This window comes from Helianthus annuus, chromosome 6 (genome assembly GCF_002127325.2).
Source record: "Helianthus annuus cultivar XRQ/B chromosome 6, HanXRQr2.0-SUNRISE, whole genome shotgun sequence".
Lineage (NCBI taxonomy): Eukaryota > Viridiplantae > Streptophyta > Magnoliopsida > Asterales > Asteraceae > Helianthus > Helianthus annuus.
Window position 1 is genome coordinate 39,306,893 of NC_035438.2, and position 26,653 is coordinate 39,333,545.

Consider the following 26,653-nt stretch of genomic DNA (forward strand, 5'->3'; position numbering starts at 1 on the left):
TAATTGATCATCAGGTAACAACCTCACGTTCTAGGAATCTGAGTACTTAGTTCCCTTTCATCACTACAAGTAATCACACATGAGCTATGTCTATGTAGTTCTTTCTAGTGAAATGATAATATGAATGTCGAAACAAACCGGAAATCTAGGATGGTCATTTGTCTCTAATTTGCTTACAACCAAAACTTTTCTTTTACAATTTATTTAGTTAAATTTAGTTTTTAAACCAATTCACTCAAATCAACTCTTGATTTTTACTTTTCTTGCAATTAGCTTAATTTAGTTAACTTAGAGAAACACTTCAAATAACACATATTCCACAAACTCCCTGTGTTCGATACCCACTTGCCATTATCTATTTAGTAGTAATTGGATTAAATTTGATTGTGACCACGACATCACGTCAAATTTTGGCGCCGTTGCCGGGGAGTAGTGCGCAACGTGTGTTATTTTCGCTTTCCTTAAGTTTGTTATTTTTCTGGTTTACGCGGGGTGTGTTAGTGTGCAGGTATTTACAGGTGCATGCGTACTAGAAGCTCTCACAAGCTTTCACCACTAGCATTTGATCCGGAAATCGAACGAACTTTGCGAGCAAACAGGATTTTGTTAAGGGAAAATACAATCAGCGGTTCACCAACAACACCAATTACACCGATTACACCACTGAGATACATGGATCGGGATCCACCACCACCCACTACGGGTGAACCTGCTCCACCATTTATACCAACAACCACTCAACCTTCACCAAATACCACCATTCCAACCAATACCACCGAACCTACCGTACTTCAAAATGTCACACCAACTAATACCACACAACCTATTACCACCCAAGAAGAACCAACCATTACTTTTAACCCTGCTACTACTATTCCACCATTATCCCATTTCTTCCCGGGTGCGGGTCCATCATATGCAAATTATACCATAACACCAAATTCAACCATTGTCCATGCCACATCTACTTTTAGACCATCGAACCAGTCGAGTTTTCAATACTCGACTCTTCCATTTGGGCAATCTTCGGGAATTCAAGGAGATGGTTATGATGAGGGATATGAGGAATTTGAGGGTTTTGATGAGGTTGGGTATGCTTATGGAGGTGATGGAGATCAAGGAGAGTTCGGTTACGTGCAAGGCCAACTTCAAGGAATGCCAAGTGTTGGTAGAGTGCCACAACAACAACTGATACCACAACACATTAGGCCAAGGCCACAAGGGCCACAATTGCAACGTCCGGTACCTTTGCAACAAGTTCGTCCACCGAATGTTCAATAACCATTCCAAAGGCCAATTCAAAACCCACCGATGCCACAACAACAATTTCAACAACCAATCGCACCACAAGGGCATATACCAAGACCAATGGGTCCTGTTCATCCAAGGGGGCGGTTTGGTGTACCAAGAAAGCATCTTAGAGAACATGCGAGGGGTATTGAAGCGCATTTTAGGCCGGTGATTACTCATAATCCTTCACCGGTGGTTATTCCTCACAACAACCAAGGAAGAACTTTTGAAATAAGAACAAATTCCTTGCAAAGTTTGACGAAATATAAGGGTCTAGCAACGGAGGAACCCTATTTCCATTTGGAGGCCTACGACTCAATTTGCAATACTATTGGGAGTCAAGGTCTTTCGGCCGATGATGTCAAGTTGGTTTTATTTCAATTTTCTTTGGAGGATAAGGCGAAGAAGTGGTTCTACACTTTGCCTTCAGCATCTATTTACACTTGGGCGGAAATGCAACAGATTTTTCTAGATGAATTCTACATTGCCCAAAAGAACAATGATGCAAGAAAGGGGTTGAGGAGTTTCCAACAACAACAAGACGAAATGTTTCATGAAGCCTTCGAGCGCTTTAATATGATGATCAAAAATTGCCCGCATCATGGAATTGAACTTTGGGAGTTGATGAATGCTTTCCATGAGGGGTTGTGTGCCGAAGATGCGCGTGATTTAATGTCCATCACAAATGGGACTTTTGGCACAAACTATGAGCATGACGATTGGGAGTTCTTGGAGCAAATGGCCATTACATCAAAGAGAAAAGCTCAAGCATCAAGGAGAGCACGACCGGCCATTACCCGAACACAAGTGCATGTGGTTGATGATGGTAATGTACAAACTTCTAATCAAATTTATGATGTTTGTGCTATTCGCAATGAAATAGGTCATGCGGCTGAAAATTGCCAAGGAGGTGATGGGCAATACGAAGAGGTTCATGTTGTGCAAGGTCAATGAGGGGGTGGTAGAAATTACAACAATATGAATTCTAATACTTACCACCCCGGTTTAAGAAACCACCCAAACTTTCAGTATGGGAACCCTTCAAATCAAGTTAACCCGAATTTCCAAGGAAACCAAGGATTTCAAAGGCAATATCAAAGGGTCAAAGCTCTTCGAGTGGAAACGAAGTAATGGAGATGTTGAAGGCGATGCAAGTCGAAATGCAACGAATGAATCAACGTGATGAAGTTCGGATGCAAAAGGACGAGGCCCGTGATAAAGCTATTCAAACTTTGACTACTCAAATGGGTCAACTTGCGTGTGAAGTGGCGATTTTGAAGAAAGCAAAAGGCCAGCTACCAAGTGAAACGGTGATAAATCCCAAAAACATTAAAAGTGTTAACATCAATGTGGTAAGCACCGTTCCTAGTACCGAATTTAATGAAAAATGTCTAACCTATTCGAGTCAAATAAATGCAGGTTTGAAAAAGGATGCCGATGGTGAGAATGATAAAGAGCATGGAGCACCAATCGTGCCTATCCGTGTGGGAAAATTAAAAATCCCTCACGCATTGTTGGACTACGGGGCAAGCATGAGTGTGTTACCAGGCGATCTATATGATATATACAACTTTGGTCCGCTTGAAGATATAGACAGCATGGTTAGCTTGGCGGATGAAAGTTGGAAGCGTCCACGGGGAATGGTTAGGAATGTTAAGATTCAGCTGGGAGAGTTTGAATATCTGGTGGATTTTCTAGTTCTAGACTATGCTTCTACCAAAATGGTAGCACAACAAAGGGTAATTTTAGGTAGACCGTTTCTATACACAGCAAATGCTCAAATTAATTGTAGAGACGGGATTATTACCATAACCGAAAAGAAGCGTAAGTTGTCCTTTGATGTTCAAACTAGAGTGATTAGTTATGAGTCCATTGAGGGGAAGGGTGGTGAGTCTAGTGATTGTATGAAAAATGTGTTTCAAAGAATGAGAAAAAAGCACCCACCTGACCGTGAAGAAAAACATATGGGTATAAGCAGGAGTGTATTTGATTACCCACCGAGTCGAAATGAGACGGATGCATTTTGCTCAATGGCACAATGTAGTGATGGAAGTGGCAGTAACCGATTCTTTGAGCCACCATAAATGGGGGTGGCACGGTCTGGCAGAAGACTCGAAACTTAGCGCTGCTCGGGAGGCAACCCGGGGTTTTATATTGATCTTGCTGTTTTTATCTTTCTATGTTTCAGGGCCATGGCGACATTCAAGTGTGGGGAAGATGTACGGATATTTGGGTAAAAGTGGTGATAGGAAGTCGGATTATCTACAACATCTGTTGTGGCAAACTTCACCAGGTCAATGTACTCTTTCCTTAGTCTTGTTGTGTGCTTTAGCTTTGAAATATTGGTAGTTAGTTTGTTTGATTTTGTTTAAAAAAATATATATACAAAAAGAAAATTGGGGTTTGAGTTTATAAGCTTTTAGTTGGTGTTTAAGAATTTATGCGATCAAAGTCTCTCAAAACCATACATTGGGGTCAATGTATCCCAAGTGTGGGGATGGGGAGAAATTTTGAGATTTTTGAAAATTTTTTAAATCAAGCAAAACATGAAAATTTTGAACACCTTAGTCTAACCCCAGATGATGCACCGGCAACCCTTAATACCCTTTAGTTCTTGGTGAGAGTTGAAGCCGCACTTGTACATAAATAAAATTTATCTTTGATGAGAGTGGCAACGGGCGGGGGTGCATTAGAACTTGTGCTTGAATGCGGTTTGAGTCCTTAGTTGGACGTGAATGTGAAAAGGATAAGGGCATTTAGGTAGCCTCGTCTTTAGTGTGTGTGAGTGTGGGATTTGGGGGATTGGACCTCATAAATTATATATATGAGCATGGTTGTGAGAGGTGTAACACCCTGTGTTTTCGAATGTCAAAGTCAAAGTCAAAGTCCAAGTCAACTTTGACTTCTTTGACTGTTAATGTTTCTTTTTACTTTTTGTATTATGTGGAGTAAGTGTTGTATAAATGAAATGATCGAATGTTTAATCAATGCGACCGATTTACGACTGTGAATAGTAGGAAGTAACAATGCGATAAAGTTAATCCATCAATAATCAAGCTAATCGATTCATCAATCTAACTCGAGACTCGAACTATGTGAACCCTGGTATTGTTATACGTGTGTGTGTGTGCTATATGTGTTACTTGTGCGTGTTTATTTATATGTTTGGTGTAGTATTCAAGTGAATCAATCGAAAATCAAATCGAAACTCGAAAAGCAATCGATCTCAATCGAAACCGACATCGAAACGTGACTTATAGAAGATTGTATGTTAGATATAGTGTTTGGGACTGAAAGTAATTTGACTAGGAACTCTATCGTATTCGTATCATCGTCCATCGAAATCGAAACGTCGAAAAACGTCGCAAAATACTCAAGGTGTGTCGCGGATCGAACAGGAGGCATCCTGATCGAACAGGCCAGCCGATCGGCTAGCTTCTTCCTAACCGATCGAGCAGTCCATTCGATCGGAGCCCCTGGCCGATCGGCTGCCACTTTCCCCTTTTGGAAGCCTATAAATAGGGCTGTCCTTGTCTTCATTTCCACTTTTGGAAAGTTCTGACCGGCCAGCTCCTATTCTTCACCTTTTCTCAGATTTCTCTCAACTCCGGTAAGTTTTCACTCTAACTCTTGTACGTTTTTGATCATTGCATGATTCTACACCTTTCTATCTTTCAAATCTTGGATTCTAACCGTGAAATCACCAAGATCTAGGTGTTCTTGGGTGATGTCATCATGGTGTTCTTCAAGAACATCATGTTTTGGCACCATTCAACCATGAATGGCTTAGATCTCACCGATTTCCACATAAACAAACTAGGATTCGCTGGAATCTTAACATATCTCACTGTGGAAAGGATTGAAAGAAGGACTTTCCCGACTTTCTTCCAACTCTTTTACACTCAATGCCTTAAAAAAGATAGAAACGAAGCTTGACGCAACTGACTAGTAATTCTAACAGTCAAGAGGTTCAAGATTCGGATTCTACCTACGAGGTTCATCAATTTCGGGTTAAACGTTAAACCGACGTTCCGAACAGTTCACCGGCCGGACTTGGGTGATTCCTGTCCGAACCAGTGAAACTAGTAAGAACCCGTGTTCTATGGTTCAACTCGTTATCAACATACCTCAAAATCATATCAAATCAAGCAGCCAAGTGTTAGACGAAAGGCCGACCAGGTCAGAGATGCTGGCCTGTAACACCTCGTAAAATCACGTCCAATGATGTATTGACACGTGTTATAAACCCTAATAAAGTCAAACAGTGAAATTTAGAGACTAAATTTTCGAAAAATCGAAAACTTTGATTTTGAAAGGACTGGAAGTGTTAGCATACCTAAAATAAGTTTCTAAATAACCTCTCACGATGGTGATGTTCACAAATGTGCCACTTGATGATAAAGTGTGGCCGTTTGCATAATTAATTGAAAGTTTGCGCAATGAAGGGTTAAAAGCGTCAACATGTTAATTCTTACCTCTGAGTGACCTTTTAACAAACCGGGAGCTTCATGATATTTAATTATACTCTCGGGAATGCCCAGTAATGGCCAACTAAGGTTTTTATGCCTATAAGTAAAGTTACGCGCAACTTTGCAAGTTAGAGGGACTAAAAGCGTCAATATGTTTAATTATACCTCTGAATGGCCTTTTAGCGAACCCGAAGCATCGTGATGTTTAATAATACTATCAAGGATGCCTAATATGGATTAGATGAGGCTTCAATGCTAATAAATGATGAAATGCGCAAGTTTGCGCAATAGAGGGGCCTAAAGCGTCAACTTTTGAATCTACGCCATTCGGTGACCATTTAAGCAAGCGGGAGCGTAGTAATATTTAAATATATGCTGGATAATGATTATTATGGGCCATGGAAGGCTTAGATATCATTAATCGGCATTTCGCGCTACTTTGCGCAATTAAGGGACTAATTGCGTCAAACTGCAAAAGGAGGTCGAATCGTATGGTAACGAACCTTATGGAATATGTTCATAAGTTAAATATACCCTATTTATCCTTTATATAGCTTAGATATAGGCTTAGAGGTGTTCGGTGCGCAAAAATAAACTTTTATGTCATGCAGCGACTAAAAGTGTCAAAAAGTGCACAAGTTTGCACTTTTGCGCATATCTCGCATTCTGAACATCCCCGGACACCCAAAAATTTATGTAAGCACTAAAATATTTTATTTTAGTGTGTGGCATGATAAAATTCCACTCGTCGCATAATTTGGATCGTTTTTAGCGTCCGTTCGTGTTTCGTCGTAATTAGACGCGCAACGTGACCGTACGGCCAAACGAACCGACATCCGGCATATTTTTGAGCATGTTTCATATTCCCTATGCTTAGGCATCATTTTATAGCCTTAAAAATGGTTTAACGGGCCTCAAACGCATCAGAAAGGGGCTAGAAGCATGCAGGGACCAAAACTGCCATTTCAGAAACTTGATTTCCAGCTGTTACCAGCTGTTACAGCTGTTTTAATCAATTGCAAATGGTTTTCTTCAGTCCTTGGGCAGCCCATAGATTGCTAAAACAAGGGGTAAAGGTGTATGGTCCAGATGTGATCACGTTTATCAAGAAACGATCCTAACGGTCCTCAAAAACCTATATATACCCATTGAATTTTGGCTCTCATTTTCACCTCTCCTTCAAATCTGATTGCTCTCTGAATTGTGAGGATCTTGAACCCTTTTTGAGAACCTCCTTGAGTCCATTGGACCCTTCGAAAGTCCCCTTTCGTGCTTAGTTTAATTATTTAGCGGTTATAGCCGTAAGGTCAAGCGTTTCGATAAACGCTTTGACTTTTAAACGGCTAAGCCATGGTTCGCAACGAACATGGCTACGTGACCGTAATTAGGTAGGTAATTAACCCTTAAAAGGGCGCCTCCTAATTACCACGTTACTTAGTTTAATTGTCGGGTCAACTTAAAGTCAAACGGGTTAGTTTTAAACAAAATGCATAACTATTAAATTAGAAGTCATAAAATCAGTTTTGCCACATTAATAACTTGGTGAATATTAGTTGAACATGTCTAAGCATGATTCAACCCGACAATTCTAAGTATAGGCCCGGTTCGGAGCCGAAAGTCGCGAAAGTTGACTTTTGCTTTGACTTTCAGTTCTGACCCGAATTAGACTTATTTAGATATGCCTTAGGATTCCTTTAGGATCATGTTATAGGTTAGTGTAAGCCTCTGAGGTTATACAACCTGAATCCTTAGTTATCCTATTCATTTGCAAGTTTCCGTTATATGCCGAATTGTTGACCGTTATGCCCTTTTGACCTTAAAACAATATTTTTGAAAATGTGAGAGGATAGAAACCTTCACTACTGAATTATAAACTTGTCCATAAAATCTGACATTAGTTTGAGGTCCAGATTAGGAGTTATGCTCAATAGCGTAATTAGAAGCTTCTTTAGTAATTAAATAGCGTAAATTGCATATAGCCTATCTAAACCCAAATTTTTGTATAAAACTTTATACCTACTGTATTAAAATAATATTTTAGGATTTTTAAAGATTTTTATTCAATTTTAGGCAGAGCATAACTTAGTGTTCTAGGCTTAATTCGGCTAATGCCGGTTTTGCCCTTTTAAGCCATAAAATGAGTTTTATAAATCCGATTGACCCCAAACCTTTTTCTACTGATCTAATATATTAAATATATTATTTTGAGCCTTCTGGAATTTTAAAAATATCAGCTTTCTATATAAAACCCGGAAATGGCTCCAAATCGCCTTTTTTTAAGCGTTTTTAGCACATAAGTATGCACTAGAACCTATTTAAGCATATGGGATTGAAACCTACTGATGTATTCAGTAAAATTTTATATTTTAACAGTAGGAGGATAACTTAAACTCAGAATTTCTGTTTTGACCTTTTAGGCATTTGTGAAATTACCAAAACGCCCCTACGGTGTCTAGAATGATTAAGATTGATAAATTTCACATAAGGATTAATACCCTACTGTTATAACTTAGTAAATTAAGTTTATTTACTGATTTAATCAGACCTGTAACTCAGGTTATTATGTAAACCCTTTTACACCCTTTAAAATGACCAAAATGCCCTTATGAGGCATAAATTGGGTTTAAAACCATTTGGGGCATGATGGAAGGTATCATTCCGATATCACAACATGTTTAAGGCATATTAACTTAGGAAACTTGTATATGACTCTTATGGTTACTCGTTACGCACTTTATGCGTTCGGATCGGCGTAGGTAACTAGTTTACCCATTATAGCCGAAACGGGTCAAACCATATCATTTCGGTCTCAAAATCCAGAATGTGATTAAGTTACCCATATTAAACAAGTATGCAAGCTTGTTGGGTCAAAACCACATTCTAAAAACGGTCTTCGCCTTATCGTGCGTTTAAACCGTAATCTTCATTTAAGAACTAACCGGTCTAGGCTTAGGCCAAATTAAAGACCCGTTAGAAATCTAATAGGTTATTAAAAACCTTCGTTCCAGATTTAGGAGCCCAGTAAAAGCTATCTGTACTTGCTTGGTGGTATACGGCTGGGATTAAATTTATATTTAACTCAGGTAAATACGTTTAACTTATTTTCCCTATACGGGCTTGGGGTACGGTATATAAAATACCGCTTGGTCGGGGAATTGACCTTAACCGGTCTTGGTTATGTGCAGTCAAATTAACCCGTTTGAAAATGTTGTTTTGTTTGTTTAACGCCTTTGGGGGCTTAATGACCATGTCCCGGATATCCTTGGCATCATTCATAGAATGGCCACGACCTTAGCACTCGGGTGTAGGCGTACACCCGTAGTGTTGTACAACATGTATAATCGTCGGTACGAGAGAAGTCTCCCGGCGGAATTATATTAAGTGGTGTGTCTATTAATCTTTAACCCGGCACGACTCGGGCTACTGAACGCAGAATGAACATGTAATTCTTTTACAAGATTATTAAGCAAAATAATTATCCCAAGTTATAAAAAGTTTTATGCCACGGGCATTTAAATCAATTTTTAAACGTTTTCAAAATGAGTCAGTTAAATTGTATTTACCAGTGAAATTTGACGTATTTTCCCAAAAGGGCTAAGTGCAGGTACTACGCGTAATAGGCTGGTTTCTCCTAGCATCAAATAGAAGTCTCGCAAGCTTAGATGTTAAAGTCTGTTGAACAAGTTTCCTCTTTATTTTTGATCCGCCTGTGGATCTATTACTTTCCGTTTGTAATACTTGAATATTACTTCAATTCGGATTGTAATATATTTATCTTTTGCTTCCGTTGTGCATTTAAATTTGTCTTGTTTGACTATGATGATATCAACTACGTCACGGTACTCCCCACCGGGCCCACCGGTGACACGTGGAAAAATAGGGGTGTGACATGGCCGAACGGCTAGGCTGTTCAAGCAAACAGCCCAGCCGATCAAACAAACCAGCCGATCGGCCGGGCCAGCCGATCGGCTAGCACGTGGCCCACACTTTTCAAGTTTCGTGAAGTATGTTATTGACGAAGTGATGTTTGATCGAATACGCTACTCGATTCGTAAACATTACTCTTCGGATCATGAGATACTATGCTTCAAAACTTAATCGTTTTTGCAACTCGTTCGTAGTATGGTGTGCCAGCCGATCGAACAGGCCGTTCGATCGAGTGACATCCCACAGAGAACTACTTCTGAAGTCCTAACCGATCGGCTAAGCCGGCCGATCGAACAGACCGTTCGATCGACCGACTTGAAAGGTAGGAACACTTCAGTGTTCTCAAATGCTGCAACGAAAACTTCAAAAGTTCAAATCCTCAAACACAAACGTACCAGAGGAAGAAACAATCCACCTGAATGGTCCAGCTGATCGAGCCTACCTGCCGATCGAACAGGACTGTCCAATCGGACATACCAGCCGACCGAACAGCCCGTTCGACCGAACAGCCCGTTCGATCGAACCTGCCGTTCGATCGACCAGTCCATTCGATCCATTCACTTGTCTTATTTTCCACGTTACTCATTGTTGTGCTATCGAACTATATTCAGGCTAACCCTACTCCCAGCGCTCCCTTCAATCCATAACCAATCACTGTGAGTATACTCGATCCCTTTTTGCTTTTAGCACTTTTGGGTGTTACATACGTTGCTTATATCAAAACACAAACGATCACACTACTCAAACTATTTAAACGCTAACCAATCTGCATGTATTACGTGACTTAATGAACGCTTGTTGATTGTGTTTACACGTGGAATGCTGTCTACCTGCCTTAACGACGTAGTACTATAGTTTGGACTCAGCACCCGTTCACACGGGGGTTGTTAAGGACAATTACTTGCATGGATTACGGTGGTAATCATGTATTGCGAACCGTCTCAGACGGTCAACCCGCAGTCATTGGTATCGATAGGTCCATGTCGATAATTAACATGCTTCGTTTTCCTCTGTGTACGTGCTGGTTATGCGTAAACTATTCGAACTCTATATGCTATTATCAAACTTGTATGCTCACGTTTACATTTTATGTATTGACTTTATTTTAACGTATGTGACAGGTAATTAGGATGCTTACTTGCTAGGAAAGCGAGGCCTGAATAAGTTTCTAAAAGCCCCCAACAAATAGTTGTCTGTCAAGAACAAGCGTCTAAGGCATAGTTGTCTGTAGATCTTGTCCTCTGGCATTACAGCCAGAAAGTCAACAGAATAGGGGTCTAGAAGCAGATAAACAATTGCTGTAATAATATTTGAATCTGAGTTGTCGGAACAGAATTACTTGTTTAGTTGTTATCTATAATAATATGTTTGTTTATTCGGGATACGGTATGGGACGTATCTTAAACTGGATTATATAAATAGTTGTTATGGAAACATCTGAACAATCTGTTTCGCTCAGTGCCACGCCCCGATGATTCCGCCATCGGTTGGGGTGTGACAGATTGGTATCAGAGCCATAACTATAGGGAATTAGGTTAGACACGACCTAGTCCGGGTCGCTGTCTTAGAGGCCTAGACTATAGTTAGGAACCAACTGACCCAGTTTATGTGCCTTATTCTGCAATTCTTCACTATCACTGCACTCGAGTTTTCAATTAAAGTTAGACGATTCAGTCAGGAATAGGTGTGAAAACCGCAAACTTCCGACTAAGTTGACTGGCTTATGAGGATTTTACTCCTTCATCCCGACATTTTCGCCAATAAACGAGGAGAATTATACCAAAACAGGTGTGAAACCCCCATTTTGGTGAAAATTTCTCCTTAAATTTTCTTAAAACAAGGAAGAAATTGCTAAGCCAAGGGGTGAAACCCTAACCTTGGAAGTTTGTTCTGGACTTTAATTATCTCACCAAGGCCTCGATGGACTCCAACGACCTGAACTCACAAGTATGACCTAGGGAACGCGTGTGGAATGCCCAAGAATCGAGGCAGAAACGCGACCTCTAGAGTCGAAATTGATGACAAGTCTACTGTGAATAGTCGAGTTGCCTAGGGTAGTCGAAGTCTAGTAGCCGCAGACAATCTATCTCTCGATTTTATGTGTTTCGAATTCTGAGAACCGCAGTCGCGTACTCGGATGACTCGTTGATTTTATGTGTTTTTGTGTACTTTACTTGTTTACGTGTTTATATTTTGGGTATTATTCGATTTTGCTGCCATTTCGATCAACACACACGACTCGTACTGTTATTCTATCCTCGTTCGATCTCCAGTTGCTACAATCCAGACGATATTATGCTATGTTATGCTATACGACTAAGTTAGGCTATACTAAACGATGCTACTTGATATGCAATACGAGCGACACGCGAACTTTAAAGGATATGTTTCTGTTTTCTGACTACCTCTGTGCTTAAATACGTATGTGCCTTTCGTGACTATGTGCTTCTGTGCTCTACTTGCTTATGTGCTTTTGTGACTATGTGAATTCTGTGCTTTTGTGTCTATGAGATTTCGTGATGTGTGTTTCGACGTGATTCCAAGCTTTAGATAGTAGTAAACGTGTGAGGTGAGATTCGATTATGTTGTGTTGAGTCCTGTGACGATGTCTATTGCAGACCATGTCGTCGTCTGGATCACGTCACCGTCTGACTCGCCAAGAAAAGAGAGACAAACGCCTCGCTGCTATCATCTCCAAGCAAGTGGCAAAAGCCGTGAGTGAGGTGTATGAAAATGCCAGCAAAACGTCTAAAGAATCCCGAGCTAAGAACCCTAAGGATTCTAGCAAGGCTGCCTTTAGCTTCAAGCAGTTTAAAGCATGCGGACCTAAGGAGTTCACCGGTGAGGATGGCCCTACTGCCATGTTTCATTGGTTCGACTCGGTCGAAGTCACCCTGCGACAAAGCGGATGCCTCGAAAATCTCCGCACTCTCAATGCTACTGGCGTCTTCCAGTCTCGTGCTCTAGATTGGTGGACTGCTGAACGAAACAAGCGTGGGAATGATGCAGCTTACGAGCTGACATGGGAGGAACTGAAGGCAATCATGATCGACGAATTTTGCCCTCCCCATGAACGCCAAAAGCTGGAGGATGAATTTTGGGTCATTAAGCAGAAGGACGGAGACAACGCTGCTCTCACTGCTCGCTTCAAGCAGCTTAGTATCATATGTCCCGATCAGGTCAAGACTCCAGAAATGACCATCAAGAAGTATATCCGAGCTCTGCCAGACTGTGTAGCAGATTTTGTTCACGCCTCCAAGCCAGCAACGATCGAAGAAACATACCTATTCACCGCTGAGATCAATGACAAGCGAGTAAAGTCTGGGTTCTGGGATAAGCAAACCAAGTCTCTGCACCAAGCCACAACAGCACCCACCGACGCCACCTCTGCTCAATCCTCAAGGTCCTCAAGAAGGAAGAAGAAGAACAACAGCTCCAGCAACAAGAGCTGTGCTGCCGCAACAGCTGCTGCCCCTCTACAAGCTGTACCAGCTCAGCAGCAGCAGCACCAGCGCTCAGCTCCAGTGATCTATGCACCGCCAGCAAAGCGTGCATACACAGGCCCTCACCCACTCTGCCCGACATGCTCTTATTACCATCCAGTGGGTCTGGCTTGTCGTTTCTGCGCTCACTGCAACCTCTACGGGCATTTCACTGCGAACTGTCGCTATGGTCCTCGTCAAGCCCCAGTTCAAGCTACTGTCAACCAAGCTCTACTTCCCGCCCCTCAAGGCCAACAAGCAGCTCAAGCCCCTGCAGCCAATGCTCGAGTCTGCTTTGCATGTGGTGACCCTAACCACTTTGCAAACAGGTGCTCGAACAGGGTGGTTAAGCAAGAACCCCAGCAGCAACAACCACAACAGCAGCCTCAGCAACAGCAGCAAGCAGCCCATGCCCGAACCTTCAACATCAATGCCCGTCAGGCTCAGGCGGATAACAACGTGGTTAATGGTACGTTCCTTGTGAATGGTATTTATGCATCATGTTTGTTTGATACTGGAGCCGATAACTGCTTTGTGTCATTTGAATTCGAGAAGCTCCTTAGTCGTAAGTGCTCTTATCTGTCCTCGTCATTCGAAGTCGAAGTCGCTACGGGAAGAACTATTGCCGTTAATTCAGTACTCCGTGATTGTACTCTCGAACTCAACAATCACATATTCCCAATCGACCTTATTCCGATGCAACTCGGAAGCTTTGATGTCATAATAGGCATGGACTTTCTTCGTGAAAACCATGCCGAAGTTGTGTGCTTCGAAAAGATGATTTGATTCTTGCTCGCGAATGGTGATCTATTGTGTGTGTACGGTGAAACGACGTCGAAAGGTCTCAATCTCATGTCTTGTATTCAAGCCAGCAAGTGTCTCCGCAAGGAATACCGAGCCTTCTTGGCCAACATTGTAGTAGCGGAGAAGGAAAAGAAAAAGAAAGTTGAAGTCAAAAACGTTCCAGTGGTTCGTGAATTTCCTCAGGTGTTCCCTGACGATCTTCCCGGACTACCGCCAAGTCGTGATATCGACTTCCGCATCATTCCTGGAGCTAACCCCGTTGCCAAAGCCCCTTACCGACTCGCACCTTCCGAAATGAGGGAACTCTCGAACCAACTCCAGGAATTACTCAAAAAAGGCTTTATTCGCCCAAGCACCTCTCCTTGGGGCGCGCCAGTCCTTTTCGTCAAAAAGAAGGATGGATCGTTCCGGATGTGCATCGACTATCGGGAATTGAATAAGCTAACCATCAAGAACCGATACCCCTTGCCACGAATCGACGATTTGTTTGATCAGCTACAAGGTGCATCATGTTTCTCTAAAATCGATATGCGTTCAGGATATCATCAACTACGGATTCAAGAGGAAGACATTCCTAAAACCGCTTTTCGAACCCGTTATAGCCATTACGAATTTGTTGTTATGCCCTTTGGTCTAACCAACGCACCCGCGGTTTTTATGGATCTGATGAATCGCGTGTGTAAACCTTATCTTGACCGTTTCGTCATCGTGTTCATCGACGATGTCTTGATTTATTCCAAAACGAAAGCCGAACACGCGCAACATCTACGTTTGGTTCTCGAGTTACTCCAGGGGAAACAACTCTATGCCAAGTTCTCCAAGTGCGAATTCTGGTTGGAGGAGGTTCAGTTTCTGGGTCACATCGTGAATAGTCATGGTATCCATGTCGATCCTGCGAAGATTGAAGCTGTCAAAAGCTGGATTACGCCTAAGAACCCGTCAGAAGTTCGTTCTTTTCTCGGACTAGCGGGCTATTATCGACGATTCATTGAAGGATTCTCCAAGATCGCTGTGCCACTTACCGCTTTTACTCATAAGGACAAGACTTTTGTGTGGGGAAGCGCACAAGAGACTGCCTTTCAAACCCTCAAGCATATGCTGTGCAACGCTCCGATTCTTACGCTGCCCGACGGAAGCGACAACTTCATTGTCTACTGTGATGCTTCTAACCTTGGTCTCGGCTGTGTTCTCATGCAGCGAGACAAGGTTATAGCCTACGCATCTCGTCAGCTCAAGATCCACGAGAAGAACTATACAACCCATGACCTCGAGCTAGGCGCGGTTGTCTTTGCATTGAAGATTTGGCGACACTACCTGTATGGCACTAGGTGTACAATCTACACTGATCACAGGAGTTTACAACACATCTTTAATCAGAGAGAGCTTAATATGCGTCAACGCCGATGGGTAGAACTTCTCAACGATTACGACTGTGAGATTCGTTATCACCCAGGCAAGGCGAATGTGGTTGCTGACGCGCTCAGCAGAAAGAGTTACGTGCTAAGTACCCGAAACATCCAAGCCTGGCACAACCTCGAAACCCTTATTCGTGAAGCTCAACATGCTTGCTTTAACGAGCGTACATTGAAGAAAGAGGGAATCTATCACGATGGAGCTCAGTTGGTAAGCAAATCCGATGGGATATTCTACTATCTGGACCGAATATGGATCCCTAAACGGACCGATTAGCGAAAGATTATCATGAACGAAGCCCACAAATCCCGATACTCCATTCACCCCGGCGCTGACAAGATGTACCAGGATCTTCGCTATAAGTACTGGTGGCCGGGCATGAAGCGAGATATCGCCCTATTCGTTGGAAGTTGTTTAACTTGCGCAATAGTCAAGGCTGAACATCAAAGACCTTCTGGCTTACTCGAACAACCGCCGATACCTATATGGAAGTGGGAGAGTATAGCTATGGATTTCATAACAAAACTCCCACCCACGCCATCAGGTCACGACAGTATTTGGGTCATAGTCGATCGTCTAACGAAATCAGCCCACTTTTTGCCAATACGGGAAGACTACAAGGTGGAACGACTAGCCCAAATCTACACCGACGAGATAATTCGTAATCATGGTACGCCTCGTGACATCATTTCAGATCGTGACGCTCGGTTCACTTCGCGATTGTGGGAAACGTTTCAAGCAGCCCTTGGTACGTCGCTTAATCTGAGTACTGCATTCCATCCTCAAACCGACGGACAGACTGAAAGAACGTCCGTACTCTTGAAGACATGCTCCGAGCGTGTGTTATAGATTTTGGTGGTAGTTGGAACAAACACCTGGCATTGGTGGAATTCTCGTACAACAACAGCTATCATGCCAGCATTCAAATGGCACCTTTTGAGGCTTTGTATGGTAGAAGATGTCGATCGCCTATTGTGTGGCACGAGATCGGTCACTCGCAATTAACCGGTCCCGAGATTCTACAGGAAACGACTGACAAAATCCACCAGATTCGAGACAATTTGGTAAAAGCTCGGAACAGACAGAAAAGTTACGCCGATAGAAGACGCAAGCCCCTTGAATTTGAAGTTGGTGACTACGTACTCCTAAAGGTATCACCTTGGAAGGGTGTAGTCCGATTCTGCAAGAAAGGGAAACTCGCGCCTCGATATGTTGGACCTTTTAGGATTCTGGAAAGAATCGGAAAAGTCGCCTACAGACTCGAACTACCTGACGAACTCAGTAACGTCCACCCGACGTTCCACATCTCTAACCTCCAAAAATGCCTTGCTGATCATGATCTAATCATACCGCTCGATGATCTTCAGGTCAACGAAACGTTACACTTTGTGGAAAAGCCCGTCGAAATCATGGATCGCCAGACCAAGCAACTCAGACGCTCTCGCATCCCGATCGTGAAGGTCCGATGGGAAGGCAAACGAGGCGCGGAGTTCACTTGGGAACTCGAAAGCGACATGAAGGCCAAGTACCCGCAGTTGTTTGAATAAATAGATCTGAAGCATCAAATTGGTAAATCACGGCATTGTGTAGCCTTCGACCTAATTTCGGGACGAAATTCCCTAAACAAGGGGAGGCTGTAACACCCCGTGTTTTCGAATGTCAAAGTCAAAGTCAAAGTCCAAGTCAACTTTGACTTCTTTCACTGTTAATGTTTCTTTTTACTTTTTTGTATTTTGTGGAGTAAGTGTTGTATAAATGAAATGATCGAATGTTTAATCAATGCGACCGATTTACGAATGTGAATAGTAGGAAGTAACAATGCGATAAAGTTAATCCATCAATAATCAAGCTAATCGATTCATCAATCTAACTCGAGACTCGAACTATGTGAACCCTGGTATTGTTATACGTGTGTGTGTGCAATATGTGTTACTTGTGCGTGTTTATTTATATGTTTGGTGTGGTATTCAAGTGAATCAATCGAAAATCAAATCGAAACTCGAAAAGCAATCGAACTCAATCGAAACCGACATCGAAACGTGACTTATAGAAGATTGTATGTTAGATATAGTGTTTGGGACTGAAAGTAATTTGACTAGGAACTCTATCGTATTCGTATCATCATCCATCGAAATCGAAACGTCGAAAAACGTCGCAAAATACTCAAGGTGTGTCGCGGATTGAACAGGAGGCATCCTGATCGAACAGGCCAGCCGATCGGCTAGCTTCTTCTTAGCCGATCGAGCAGCCCATTCGATCGGAGCCCCTGGCCGATCGGCTGCCAGTTTCCCCTTTTGGAAGCCTATAAATAGGGCTGTCCTTGTCTTCATTTCCACTTTTAGAAAGTTCTGACCGGCCAGCTCCTATTCTTCACCTTTTCTCAGATTTCTCTCAACTCAGGTAAGTTTTCACTCTAACTCTTGTACGTTTTTTTTATCATTGCATGATTCTACACCTTTCTATCTTTCAAATCTTGGATTCTAACCGTGAAATCACCAAGATCTAGGTGTTCTTGGGTGATGTCATCATGGTGTTCTTCAAGAACATCATGTTTTGGCACCATTCAACCATGAATGGCTTAGATCTAACCGATTTCCACATAAACAAACTAGGATTCGCTGGAATCTTAACATATCTCACTATGGAAAGGATTGAAAGAAGGACTTTCCCAACTTTCTTCCAACTCTTTTACACTCAATGCCTTAAAATCGATAGAAACGAAGCTTGACCCAACTGACTAGTCATTCTAACAGTCAAGAGGTTCAAGATTCGGATTCTACCTACGAGGTTCATCGATTTCGGGTTAAACGTTAAACCGACGTTCTGAACAGTTCACCGGCCAGACTTGGGTGATTCCTGTCTGAACCAGTGAAACTAGTAAGAACCCGTGTTCTATGGTTCAACTCATTATCAACATACCTCAAAATCATATCAAATCAAGCAGCCAAGTGTTAGACGAAAGGCCGACCAGGTCAGAGATGCTGGCCGAACGGCTAGGCTGTTCAAGCAAACAGCCCAGCCGATCGAACATACCAGCCGATCGGCCGGGCCAGCCAATCGGCTAGCACGTGGCCCACACTTTTCAAGTTTCATGAAGTATGTTATTGACGAAGTGATGTTCGATCGAATACGCTACTCGATTCGTAAACATTACTCTTCGGATCATGAGATACTATGCTTCAACACTTAATCGTTTTTGCAACTCGTTCGTAGTATGGTGTGCCAGCCGATCGAACAGGCCGTTCGATCGAGTGACATCCCACAGAGAACTACTTCTGAAGTCCTAACCGATCGACTAAGCCAGCGGATCGAACAGACTGTTCGATCGACCGACTTGAAAGGTAGGAACATTTCAGTGTTCTCAAACGCTGCAACGAAAACTTCAAAAGTTCAAATCCTCAAACACAAACATACCAGAGGAAGAAACAATCCACTCGAATGGTCCAACCGATCGAGCCTACCGGCCGATCGAACAGGACTGTCCAACCGGACATACCAGCCGACCGAACAGCCCGTTCGATCGAACCTGCCGTTCGATCGACCAGTCCATTCGATCCATTCACTTGTCTTATTTTCCACGTTACTCATTGTTGTGCTATCGAACTATTCAGGCTAACCCTACTCCTAGCGCTCCCTTCAATCCATAACCAATCACTGTGAGTATACTCGATCCCTTTTTGCTTTTAGCACTTTTGGGTGTTACATACGTTGCTTATATCAAAAACAAACGATCACACTACTTAAACTATTTGAACGCTAACTAATCTGCATGTATTACGTGACTTAATGAACGCTTGTTGATTGTGTTTACACGTGGAATGCTGTCTACCTGCCTTAACGACGTAGTACTATAGTTTGGACTCAGCACCCGTTCACACGGGGGTTGTTAAGGACAATTACTTGCATGGATTACGGTGGTAATCATGTATTGCGAACCGTCTCGGACGGTCAACCCGCAGTCATTGGTATCGATAGGTCCATGTCGATAATTAACATGCTTCGTTTTCCTCTGTGTACGTGCTGGTTATACGTAAACTATTCGAACTCTATATGCTATTATCAAACTTGTATGCTCACCTTTACATTTTATGTATTGACTTTATTTTAACGTATGTGATAGGTAATTAGGATGCTTACTTGCTAGGAAAGCGAGGCCTGAATAAGTTTCTAGAAGCCCCCAACAAATAGTTGTCTGTCAAGAACAAACGTCTAAGGCATAGTTGTCTGTAGATCTTGTCCTCTGGCATTACAGCCAGAAAGTCAACAGAATAGGGGTCTAGAAGCAGATAAACAATTGCTGTAATAATATTTGAATCTGAGTTGTCGGAACAGAATTACTTGTTTAGTTGTTATCTGTAATAATATGTTTGTTTATTCGGGATACGGTATGGGACGTATCTTAAACTGGATTATATAAATAGTTGTTATGGAAACATCTGAACAATCTGTTTCGCTCAGTGCCGCGCCCCGATGATTCCACCATCGGTTGGGGTGTGACAAGAGGGGCGGGGGTTTGGACATTTAGTTGCCCAATTTTGTGCCTACAAGCCTATCGTTTGTTACCCCTAGTTAGTTACCTAAAAATTTACCCGATTTGACCCGGTCTTATAGTATTAGTGCTTGTTTAGTAGTTTGTGATGTAGTTTGTTTTATAAAAAAAAAAGAGAGAGAAAAGAAGAAAAGAAAAAAAAAGAGAAAAAGCAATGAAAAATGAAAAAAAAATGAAATGAAAAAAAAGTGATGTTTAGTTGTCTTGTATATAGTAGTGAAGTTTGATAGTTGTTCGTTTGTTTCTTTGGGTAATAAAAGACCGGGTTAAGTTTTCGCTACTTCATATATATTCCATTTCCTACCCATTCGCCTAGCCTCGTTACAACCTTAAAAGCCCCTTTGATTTGCATTCATGTTTGGCACTTGTAGGAGGAGGACCGATTTAGGTACAAGCCTATAGTTGTGCAATCACCCGTTCGCCTATTGTGTGTCTAGCTTATCTTTGCTAGTACTTACTTGTAGCCGAGATGAGAGATTTAGAGAGGGGTGTATTGTTTTGGGTGTTAAGAACGGGTTAGTAAAAGGATGACATGTTTTTGTTTAGTTTATGTTGATCGCGTATGTGTTGAAAATAGTTTTTGAATGAGTTGCTTGGGACAAGCAACGGGTAAGTGTGGGGATGATACAACCTGCAAATGCACATGAGTGTGCTCCTAATTTTGATCAAACATAATGTTAACAAAAGCTAAATAAGTTAAGTTAGGTTAACCTACATATTACACAAATGCTAAATAACTACTAGAGTAAACATCCATCCGCTCAACTCTCCGGTGGTAGATGGAAGTTGAGGACAGGCCTCCTAAACACAGAGACCACCAGGTGGACCATCAAAGATGAGCTTGATAAGCTCATCGTCAGGTCAACTGTAAAAAAACCAACAATGAACCAAATCAGACCCTAAGCCCTGTTTATAACATGATAATGACTAAATCTGACCCTGATTAACTAACATTGGCCGATTATACCTTTTGTGTGGCGGATGAGATAGCGAATTAGCCAACAAAAGACCGGCATTTCCACTGATCTGAAGATAGCGGCAATGGTTGTTGTGAATGGAGGAGAAGAATGATCGGACGAGGAGAAGAATGATCGGACGAGTTGATGTCGCCGGAGAGACACTGATCGCCGCCGGAGTAGCCTATCGCCGGAGAAGAAGGTTGAAGGACGATGGTGGGAAGGTGGTGTCGCGGCCCCCAACCCACCCTGTACGGAATCGGGGTCTGCGGTGCAGATTTCAGTGGTACCCGTGGTATTTAATTTATGTGACAGCGGAAGTCTTTTTATAACAGGATCTTTTCACCGTAAAATGCTCGTTTAATATATTACACAAAGTTTAAGGGATAAATCCCATAATTTACAATAAGTGGATTTCACACAGAAATCTATATTTTTCAAAACACGTTTTATTGGTTTATTTACACTGAGCCACTTCTCTGAGCTTGATAGTGCTTTACTGCACTTTTCCTGGATCACACAGATCACCTGAAACATGTTTGAAAAAGGTTTTGTCAGCGGGGAAATACTGAGTGAATCATTCTGTTTTCTAAAACGACCAATTAGTTATAATTTACAGTATTAAGAGCGATTACAATGTTTCTATCAACCAATTATCAAGAATGGGTATTTGTCACTCGATTCATTTCTGTGACTGTGGTCATACCACTATTGGGTCCCGTTGCCCTAATAGTGATGGTGTACTCACACAGAGTAATAATTACTCACATAGAGTAATATTCACTCACATAGAGTGATAAAAATAGTAATGTGCACAATACCCCACATACCAGCTGTAATTTGGTGATTACAAAGACTTAATCCCTGTAATTATAACCTTTGAAAATAATTTGAGGTATTGTAATACTTACTCACAAACGGTGAGAAAACAATTAAAAAGAAGAATGACTCACATTGCAGATTAACGAGCAATAGATATAAGCCTACTGATTAGCCTTGATTACACCTAGTTTTAACACAATGTACACACAGACAGGTTAGTAATTAATACAGCAATTACGTCAATTCACGAGATTAAACCTTCAAAACGATTAATCAGTGCAATACTCGATAATTCAATCGGATTCACAACGAATAACAGAGCATAGTCCGAATTCGAACAGCACTCAAATATTCAAGTCGAAATCACGACGAATAATCAAAGTACAAGCTCAATTGAGCAGCACCCGGACTATCGTTGGATAGTTATAATCGATCGGACGTTGAATCGTAATAGCGATCGAGTTATTACCCTGATTGTGGCAGCACCCCGTGATTAGTGTGTGTGTTGGACTGTTTCTGTGATAACTCGATCTACGTAACTCGATTTTACGTCGTTCCAAAGACAGAATTCAAGTCCCAATGCCTAGTATTTATACGTGAATTTGGCATCTCCCGCGTGTCGCGGAAGATGACAGGGATTCTTCCGCTACTCGCCTGGGAAACCCATCTAGCCTAGAGTAGCCTTGTTGTGGGTATAGGCCTGCTGAGTCGACGTTCAACGAAACTTAGCTCCCACGTAAAAATTATTAAGATATTACCAACTAGGGTTTGTCCCCCCCTAAGTTTTAGGGGCCCTGATCCTGATTCTAACTGTAATGAAAATTTTAGGGTTTATGCAGAATCACGTGGGTTTTTCAATTAGGGTTTCCTTATTACCTAATTACCATCCTAATTATGGATTTTAGTGACAGTTGTTACATCCTCCCCACCTTAAGAAAAATCTCGTCCTCGAGATTTACTGGAATAGATGAGGGTACTTTCGCTTCATTTCCGATTCCAGTTCCCAAGTGTATTCTGGTCCTCTATTGGATTCCCATTTGACTTTTACTAGTACTAGTCGTTTGTGCTTGAGAAACTTGACTTTTCTGTCCTCGATCTGTAGTGGTTTCTCTATAAACTTCAACTTTTCGTTCACCTCTACATCTTGAAGAGGTACTACCAGGGATTCATCTGCTAAACATTTCTTGAGATTGGATACATGAAATACATCATGTACTCCAGCCAATTCTTCTGGTAGTTGTAAACGATAAGCAACTGGTCCGATTCGTTGAATCACTGGGAATGGGCCAACGTACCTTGGACTTAGCTTTCCTTTCTTTCCGAATCGTACTACTCCTTTCCAAGGAGAGACTTTTAAAAGTACTTTATCTCCTACTTGAAATTCTAAAGGCTTACGACGATTGTCTGCATAGCTCTTCTGACGATCTCGAGCCGTTTTCAATCTTTCCTTAATCTGAGTTATCTTGTCAGTAGTTTCTTGTACAATTTCAGGACCTGATAATTGACTTTCTCTGATTTCTGCCCAACATACTGGAGTTCTGCACTTACGTCCGTACAGTGCTTCAAATGGTGCAGCTTCGATGCTTGAATGATAACTATTGTTATAGGAGAATTCAATTAATGGCAATTGACTATCCCAATTACCACCAAAGTCAATTACACATGCTCGGAGCATGTCTTCTAGAGTTTGTATTGTCCTTTCACTCTGTCCGTCTGTTTGTGGATGATATGCAGTACTTAGATTTAGTCGAGTTCCCATTGCTTTCTGAAAACTTTTCCAGAAATGAGAAGTAAATCGACTATCTCTATCCGATACAATAGAGAGTGGGACTCCATGTAGGGATACTACTTCGTCCACGTATAGTTGTGCTAACCTTTCCATGCTAAAGGTTTCTTTCATTGGTAAGAAATGAGCTGATTTGGTTAATCGGTCTACAATTACCCAAATTGCATCATTCCCTCTCTTTGTTTTGGGTAACTTAGTAACAAAATCCATTGTTATGAGTTCCCATTTCCATACAGGCATTTCTAACTGTTGTAGTAGTCCTGAAGGTTTCTGATGTTCAGCTTTAATTTGTGAACAAGTTAAACACTTGGATACGTATTCGGCTATATCCTTTTTCATTCCTATCCACCAGAAATTATTCCTTAAATCTTGGTACATTTTATTATTTCCTGGGTGTATGGTATACCTAGATTTATGAGCTTCTTCTAAAATCTTATTTCTTAACTCTCCTTGCTTAGGTACCCAAATTCGTTTCTTATGGAATTTCCAAACTCCATCATTTCCTTGTTCTAGTTCTTTTAAGTAACCTTTCATTCCTTCAGCATCATCTTGGATTGCTGTTTTCTGAACTTCTTTGATTTGTGTCATTAAATCTACTTGTAGATTTAATCTCAGAGCACGGACTCGTTTCTGTTTCTCATGGTACTTACGACTTAAGGCATCTGCAACCACATTTGCCTTTCCTTCGTGATATTGGATATCACAGTCGTAATCGCTTAGCATCTCCATCCATCTTCTTTGCCTCATGTTTAACTCTTTTTGCCTAAATATATATCTTAGACTTTTATGATCTGTATAAACAGTAAACTTACTTCCATACAGATAATGTCTCCAGATTTTAAGGGCAAAGATTATGGCTCCTAATTCTAGATCATGAGTCGTATAATTTTCTTCGTGCTTTTTCAATTGTCTAGAAGCATACGCAATTACCTTCTTGCGTTGCATCAACACACATCCATGGCCTAATTTTGAAGCATCACAATATACTTCAAAATCTTCTGTTCCTTCGGGTAAAGCTAAGATTGGTGCATTCGTCAATCTATGCTTTAAAATCTTAAAGGCTTTTTCTTGTCGAGGTCCCCATTCAAACTTAGCAGCTTTACAGGTTAACTTGGTTAATGGTACGGCTATCTTAGAAAAATCTTTGATAAATCGTCTATAGTATCCAGCTAAGCCTAGAAAACTTCTTATTTCCGTAGCTGTTTGTGGAACTTTCCACTTTGTAATTGCCTCTATCTTAGCAGGATCTACATGGATACCTTCGTGATTTACCACATGACCTAAGAATTGTACTTCTTGCAGCCAAAATTCACATTTCGAGAATTTGGCATAAAGCCTTTCTTTTCTTAACACAGTTAAGAGAACGTGTAAATGCTCACGATGTTCTTTTTGGCTTTTGGAGTAAATAAGTATATCGTCGATGAAAACGATCACAAATTTATCCAAGTATGGTTTACAGATTCGATTCATCATGTCCATGAATGCTGTTGGGGCATTCGTTAATCCAAAGGGCATGACTGTAAACTCATAATGACCATACCTAGTTCTGAAAGCAGTTTTAGGTATGTCTTCTTCTTGTACCTTCAACTGATGATATCCAGATCTTAAATCTATCTTAGAGAAATACCTAGCTCCTTGCAATTGATCAAAAAGATCATCAATCCTAGGTAGTGGGTATCGATTCTTAATCGTAACCTTATTCAATTCTCTATAATCGATACACATTCTCATCGATCCATCTTTCTTTTTCACAAACAATACTGGTGCACCCCAAGGGGATGAACTCGGTTGTATGAGTCCTTTGCTTAGTAATTCATCTAATTGCTTTTTCAATTCTAGCATTTCGGTAGGTGCTAATCTATAAGGTGCTTTAGCTATTGGTGCAGTACCTGGAATTAAATGAATTCTAAACTCTACTTCCCTATCAGGTGGTAATCCAGGTAATTCTTCTGGAAAAACGTCTGGGTATTCTGAGACTACGGGGATGTCCTGAAGTTCTTTATCTTTAGTGTTAATGATTACTGAAATCATATACACCATTTCCTGTTTTCTCGAATAACTAGCCAATTTCATTACTGAGATAAATTTCAGTGGCTTTCGAGGTTTATCTCCAGTAATTAAAATTATTTCTCCTGAAGGGGTTTGAATTTCTATTGCATTTTTGTCACATAGGATTCGAGCATGGTTGGCTATTAACCAATCCATTCCTAATACTACATCGAATCCTGCTAGATTCATTGGTAACAAATTTGCAGAAAACTTATGGCCTAATAATTCTATTTTTCCTTCTTGCCAGATTTTATCTATTTTTACAGAATTTCCTTCTGCGGTTTCTACTGTGAAGTTTTGCCTAAGAGTGGTTAATGGTAACTTAAGATCTTGGCAAAATAAAGTATTTATAAAACTTTGGTTCGCACCAGAGTCAAATAATACTTTTGCAAATATGTTGTGAACTAAGAACGTACCAGCTATCACATCTGGAATGAGTTCGGCCTCTTGAGTGGTTAGCTGGAATGCTCGCGCATTTCTCTTGGTTGCTCCTTCAGCTGGTTTGGCTTGGTTAACTACAGGTTTAGCTAACTTAGGACATTCAGATTGAAAGTGTCCCCTTTCTCTGCAATTATAACAAACTTTTGTTTTCTTCCTGCAGTCTTCTTCCCGATGTCCTTTCATTTTGCAAAAATTGCAAACCATATTGCATTGTCCATAATGCTTCTTTTTGCAAATTTTGCAGAAAGGAGATGATGAGGATTGCCCGGTTCCTCTTTTCTTGGCATTACCCACACGAAATCCCTGGGTAATCTTTTGAGCTAATTCCTTCTTGCGATCTTCTTCTCTTGTGCGTACCAATTCATCTGTTAGGGTATTAGCTAATTCTACAGCATCGTCAATAGTACGAGGTCTCGCAGCTTTAACGATGTTTCGGATTTCACTAATTAAACCCCAGATGTAACGAGAAATAAGTACCGGTTCTGGCGAAGCCAGTGATGGCACTACCCTTGCGTATTCAAAGAATGTCGAAGTATATCCCCGACAATCTACTCCTAGCATACGATGACTTAGGAACTTGTTTGCCATTTGTTCCTTCTCGTATTCGGGACAGAATTTTCTTTCAACAAGACTCTTAAATTCTTCCCAATACATTGCATAGGCTA

At 41.3% G+C, this 26,653-nt stretch overlaps 1 non-coding gene across 1 annotated transcript; it reads right to left on the reverse strand.

Moving 5' to 3' along the window:
• Nucleotides 1-1,792: 1,792 nt before the first annotated feature.
• On the reverse strand, nt 1,793-1,898 carry LOC118480052. The gene has a single exon (XR_004861692.1). It is a non-coding gene; the product is annotated as a small nucleolar RNA R71 (small nucleolar RNA).
• Between the last annotated feature and the right edge of the window lie 24,755 nt (nt 1,899-26,653).